General features: G+C 38.2%; 1 non-coding gene across 1 annotated transcript; it reads right to left on the bottom strand.

Moving 5' to 3' along the window:
• Positions 1-4324: 4324 nt before the first annotated feature.
• LOC146002717 (U4 spliceosomal RNA) lies at positions 4325-4465 on the bottom strand. The gene has a single exon (XR_014443753.1). It is a non-coding gene; the product is annotated as a U4 spliceosomal RNA (small nuclear RNA).
• Between the last annotated feature and the right edge of the window lie 1460 nt (positions 4466-5925).

Here is a 5925-nt window from a genome sequence, read left to right as displayed (position 1 = left end):
CTTCCGTAAGAACACGTCGTCTGGAAACACGTTTCTTAGGTTCAAGAGATCCTGTCTCTCGTAATCTTTTAACGAGGTTGTAAACAGTATGTCTGTCCGGAACAGGATTGCCAGGAAATTTTCTTGCGAATCGCCTGACTACTTTTCTGCAAGAGTTCGTTTTCACGTAAGTATCGTACATAAAAACTCTTTGTTCAAGACTATATTTGTTTGGCGGCATAACTAATGAATGAATAACAATTAACACACGATAAAGCACTAGCACTGAACAACACGAGTACTGATAAACGCAAACCGAAGTGAACACGTCTAAACAACTGGTAGCCGACAGCTGTCGCATTCGCGTAGTATCGAGAGGCTTCTCGCGGCTTACCACTACTCCGATAAGCCGCTGACGCTCTTGCGACATCTGAGGAATTTCGCTTCTAGCGTCGGCTCTATAGACACTGGATGGACCAAATTTTGAGGGAAGCACAACAAAAGACTACTCTATGAGGATATGTAATGCTCCTGCCGCAACTTTGAAAAAAAAAATATGGAAATTACGACGTTCAGAAATTTTGCGTAATTACGGGGAAAATAGAACTTTGGGATTTGGCCCCCGTTTCCCCCTGGATTCACAATTGTCGGAATTTACATAAAATGTTGCTTTTTGTTCATTCTTACATTTAGAATTTAAATTTCTTAAAAAGATGCAGTTGTTGAGCAGTTATAGCCTTTTATATTCAGTTTATCCCATAGTAGCAAAAGGGGAAAAGTGCTTATTTCAAATGGCGCTCTCAGAAAGAAAAACGCACACAGTGTATGATCGCTACTTTACTTCAAAAATATTCACACGTTAAAATTAAGTGACACTGTTAAATAATTCGTTTATCTGCGCTTTCGTTTTGCATAATAATGTATACGTAACCTCCCCCCTCGAAAATCTTGGGCACGCCACTGACTCTAGTGTTCAAAAGGATTAATCTTGTGTTATCTGCAAAATAAGAGTCACGGTTTTGTTTATTCGAAGGCAAGACAAGAATGAAAAATTGAATCCTTTATGTTGGATGAGTCATTCCTGTCAGAAGCGATATGGGCAGAAATAAAGTGCCAGAAATATTTGTATTTTAGAGGACACCTTTTCCAGCATCCTTACGACAAGGTACGTGCTTATTTAAGTTGTAATTGTAACTATAATTGTGAAAAGTGGAAACATTACAAAACAAGCGGTTTGTGTAACGGGCTATCTGTTACGCAATTTGCCGGCACCTGTTGCATGACTGGGCCGGCAAGCGGCCGACGCTCTTGCGGTGTCATGCTGCAATAACCTCCCTGTAGGAGCGGAGAAGAGCGATTATATATATTATAGTAAATGCAAAATACATAAAGGAAGAGTATAAAACTTATAGAAGGAGTAAATGAAATTTTGTAAATAGCCAATTAAGATAATTAAGAATATGCTCGTATATGAAATAATTAGGAAAGTTAATAAGTGAGCAAATGAATCTCTCCTTTTTGATCCTAGTGATCAAAATTTAATTCAATACCTCTGGCGAGGAGAACATCGTCAGCTTTTGTGTTTGTAAGTCCCTCGGTGACGCTGTGTCCAAATTAGACGCCCCGAAGCACTTACGGTTGCGCTTCTTATTAGACGCACTGAGCCATAGGCAGCGCTTGCTGTTAGTGATTCTGGGCTATTCCCGTTTTTGGTCGTTACATAAGGGATGGCGCTACTGTCAGTTTAGTCGACCCTAAATCTTTCTATAAGTATAGCTTGTGTCATTTGTATAAGCTAAAGAAGCGGGGAAAACGAGCTCATAAATGTAATAAATGAGATTACGCTTTAAAGGCAAGGACAATAAATTAGAAGAAAGAAAAGAAGAATAAGCCTTCTCCAAAAATAGAAAGAAGAAAAGAAGAAGAAGCCTTTTCCCAAATCAAAGATAGGAAGGAAGAAGAAGCCTTTTCCCAGAATAGAAGGAAGAAAAGAAGAAGAAGCCTTTTTCCCAGAAATTACGAGAAGAAAGAAGAAGATGATTCCCTTTCAATTATTCAAATATATATAAAAATAATATAACCGACGTAAATTTGCTTCAGCATATATATTTCAATGTATATACAAGCTTAGATATATTTTCTCTGTATTGTGTACAGTTTTCAGAATATAGATCCTCTTGGCTATAAAAACACTTTCTTATTTGGAATTCTCGAATAAAGAACCTATCCCCTGAGATTAAGATATTTGTAGCCGTGGTATAAGTTTATATTAAGAAGTGCACTAGAGGGACGTTGCAAACCGGAACGAATCGTAAGAGACTTCGTTCCGACCAAACAGCCTGGAGAGAGGCGAGGGTATGGGTGTGTTTTTTTAAATGCATCTGCACTTCGTAAAATAAAATGTTCGCTGAAATCTGAATTTGATTCATAAAAGCATCTAATTCTAAAAGGAAAGGAACAAACTATGTATTTTAAATTAATAAAAATACGTACATATAATTTGAGAGAGGAGCGCAGTAATCATTTGCATACATGGCAATTTAATTTATTAATTATATTTGAATGTTACATTTTTTGCCCCCTCTTCCCTCCTTTACACAACCTTTATCAAGAATAGATACAACAAGGTAAAAAGAAAATATCAGTTATGAACCATTCTTGTTGTCGACATAAAAAAACAACTATATTTTGAAAAACCCAGTATTGGACGAATCAATTACACGGAAATGGTCTCTTTGAGAGTTTTTTTTTGCAACATGGCATATTTTGATTAGCTTTATTTCCATCGCCTTAGTGTGACTACTATTTGTTATAGCTAATATCAATAATAAATGGGAATAAAATGCATGGTGATAATTTTCTCCTTTCAAAGTAAACGTAAAATATAATTCACATTAGTGAGTTGAGCAGTGCATCCGGGAAGCGTAAAACGCTGCAAAACAACATTGAATGGGCCCATCTTATAGCCGTGTGTAATTAACACACACACACATATTACCAGGTCATCGTCAGCACAAAACTTCACCCTGCATTATTTTCAAATTTCCCCCACCTCCTCTCCTGGCAAGGAGGAACGAAACATGTGCTGCGTTCATCGGAACGAGATGAAATGATTCCAGGAATCATGATTCCGCAAAGGAACTAGTTGGAGGATTCGATTCCTTTAGGTGAGCGGAACGAAAGGAATCGAATCCACAAAAGGAACCACTTTTCTCATCATTACAGCAGTGTTCTTGGACCTCTTCTCTTCATCCTGTACCTTGATGATCTTCCAGAATATCTCTCCGATTCATGCAAAAACCTTCTCTTGTTCGCTGACGATTGCAAAATATATAGTAAAATCTCCAATTTCAGTGACATGACACTTCTGCAAAATAATTTAGATTCTCTAATAAAGTGATGTGAATTATGGAACTTAAAACTCAACCCTCAAAAATATACCATGATGACCTTCTCCTTAATGAAAATCACATTTAATACTAAATATTTCATAAAAAATAAATGTGTTCAAAGAGTTGCCGCACAAAAGAACCTGGGCGTCATATTTGACGAGAAACTTTCCTTTTCTGAGCACATCTCTGCAGTCACAAGGGGTTCAATGCGTATGCTGGGTCTTCTCTATCGCTTCACGGAAATAAACAACTTGACTGCCCTCGGCACCTTTTACAAATCTCTTGTGTCACCTAAAATTGAATACTGTTCTCCGATCTGGTCTATGGCATGCCCCTAAAATTCAGATCTACTAAATTCCGTCCTAAATTTCTTCCTGGCCATTGTTCGACACCGAATTCCGTCCACAAAACACTTGCAAAAGTCCATCCTCCTGCAAATGTTAAATATCCAAACTCCTCAAGAGAGACATAGACTGGCTGACCATATTTTTCTACATAAAAAAGTGAATGGCAACATCAGAAGTGACCGCCTTCTTCAGGAAATTCATTTTCGTGTGCCTGCCCGCTCAACAAGAAGCACTCAACTTTTCGCTTCTCAGAAGCCGAGATTGTACCTCATCCAGCGCTCTCTGTTCCATAGACTGTCCAGTGAATATAATAATCTAGGAAGCCAAATAGACATTTTTGAAAATCTGGCCCGTTTTAGAAGAAAGTTAACTAAAAGTATGTAAGTCTCTTAACCACATGTAATTTTTCTATGTTATTATTTTTGTAATTATGTTCTATAAAATTGTTCCAATGTAAAATGGCTAACGCTGTATTTGGAATCTTCTATTAAATAAATAAATATACACATTTTCCGACTGGCATGGCATCCCTATTGCAAGCAAGAACTGCAGTGAAAGAGCACTCGTTTACAAATTGAAGTGAGTCAAGTTGAATTATGATGAGAGTTCCCTTAAGAACTTCCAGAAATTGCTATAGCCGACGATATTTTACGTCGTCTTAGCGGGGTATTGGTAAAAGTTTTCAAATAGCAATAATCGCACCTCGGTTAATCCTCATTGGTTACGATATCGCCACTGCGCAAAGCTACTAGCGAGACGCCATATTTCGCTTAATGACTGGAATTTGTTGTAAAACTTATTGCGAGCTCTTCATTTGCATATAAAATTAAGATTTACTTTTCCAAAATTTTAAAGATACCTTAATATACTTTTAAGTAGAAGATATATATGTAATTTATTGATAATACATGTTTTACATTTTTGTTTACTTGTTTCGATAAAATGCAAATATAATAAATATGCATTGCAACTGCCATCTGTTAGTTAAAAAGTAAGTTTCTCGGTATCTGTCATATAATATGAGTATTTGCTTGGAATGTGGAAATTTAATCGTCCTAAGTAATAATAAGTACACAAATATCCGATTCGTATCTTACAAGAAATTCGTCCACTTCTTTGAAATCAAAAGCCAGAGTTGGTGTATGAAAATTAGAAGCAAATCGGATTCATTAAGGTGAAAGTAACATATCGCAGAGAATTAATCACCAAAGTCTACAGCACGGGCGTCTTTAGCCGGGGAGACAGGGGAGACGCATTCCCCAATAATTCAGGGAAAATATGTACATTTAAGAATTAAGATATTAGTGTACTGTACAGTATTCCACTTCCAATAACTCATAGTTTATGATGCTTTTGTAAAACATTTGTTACGTCCTTGCACATTTTGAGGAAATTGGGGAGCTCCGCGTAATCCGGTCGAGACGACCTACTATAACGGCTGGGGATACGTCGGGCTGACCCCCCGACTATTCCAATACTGGTTGCAGATCTCCACGCTTAGAGGTGACGAAGGAAAGTGTGGGAGGGAGACTGGCAGTCGGTAGGTAAGCCAAGGCCCTTCATGGGCTGTCGCGCTAAGGATTATTATTATTATTATTGCACATTTTGTAACTTTGCATTATAATTGTGAATGTACATGTTAAAAGGAAAAAGATTTAGTATCACCTTGATTTCTTGATAATGTTTATAAATTTACATGTTGTATAACTCAGTTTGTGACGTAAACGTGAACGCACCAATCAGGGTGCTTATGATCTAACGAATTAACCTTTATGTAATATACTAATGAAGTCAGTTCGTTTACTCAAACAAACAACGACGCTTATGTTATGAGAAATAAGGTCTTGGCGCCCCGTGGAGGGCAGTCGCCCTAGTCGCCAGGCCCTTAAGCCGCCCCTGAAGACAAGATGTAATCAATACTTGGGAGAGGTTGTTTTTCTTGCATACATTATGTTCATGGATGTTCGCTTCCGTTTATTCTCGCCTCCCCGATGACGCAGTGGTGGCGGAGTGGTTTGGACAGAGGGCTACGACGCCAGGGGTCCCGGGTTCGAATCTCGGCTTGGACACTGATGTTTGTGTTGTATGTCTTGAAAGAAACTATTTGACGCAGTGGTGGCGGAGTGGTTTGGACAGAGCGCTACGACGCCAGGCAGGGGCGGCGCCAGAAATTTTCGACCGGGTGGGCAGAAGCTCGTTATTGATAG

Source organism: Lepisma saccharinum, chromosome 18, assembly GCF_977018435.1.
Source record: "Lepisma saccharinum chromosome 18, izLepSacc3.1, whole genome shotgun sequence".
NCBI lineage: Eukaryota > Metazoa > Arthropoda > Insecta > Zygentoma > Lepismatidae > Lepisma > Lepisma saccharinum.
This window is presented reverse-complemented; position numbering and strand designations above follow the sequence as displayed.